Source organism: Arachis ipaensis, chromosome B01 (genome assembly GCF_000816755.2).
Source record: "Arachis ipaensis cultivar K30076 chromosome B01, Araip1.1, whole genome shotgun sequence".
Taxonomy (NCBI): domain Eukaryota; kingdom Viridiplantae; phylum Streptophyta; class Magnoliopsida; order Fabales; family Fabaceae; genus Arachis; species Arachis ipaensis.
In genome coordinates, this window is record NC_029785.2 from 3,522,251 (window position 1) to 3,522,575 (window position 325).

Below are 325 nucleotides of genomic sequence, written 5' to 3' on the forward strand. Positions count from 1 at the left end.
CTAAATGGATTTAGAATTTTTTATTGGCACATGTACATCTTCAAATAAGTTCTTTTACATTATTGAGTTTTCTTTTTCCTGAAGAATAATCTTTATATCAAACTTAAGTATGAGACAGTCACCAAAAAAAAACTTAAGTATGAGAGGAAGAATGTAATTAATTAGAGTAATATAGAGCAAAAGTGTGCTTTGCTTATATCTAAGGAAGAGAAAAGATGTGTGAAATTGTGAATCCAGGAGTATATATATCATTTTCATCTTTAATTAACGTTTTTAAATGATTTTGATTTTTTTTGTTATATTTTTTTTATTTATAAAATATATT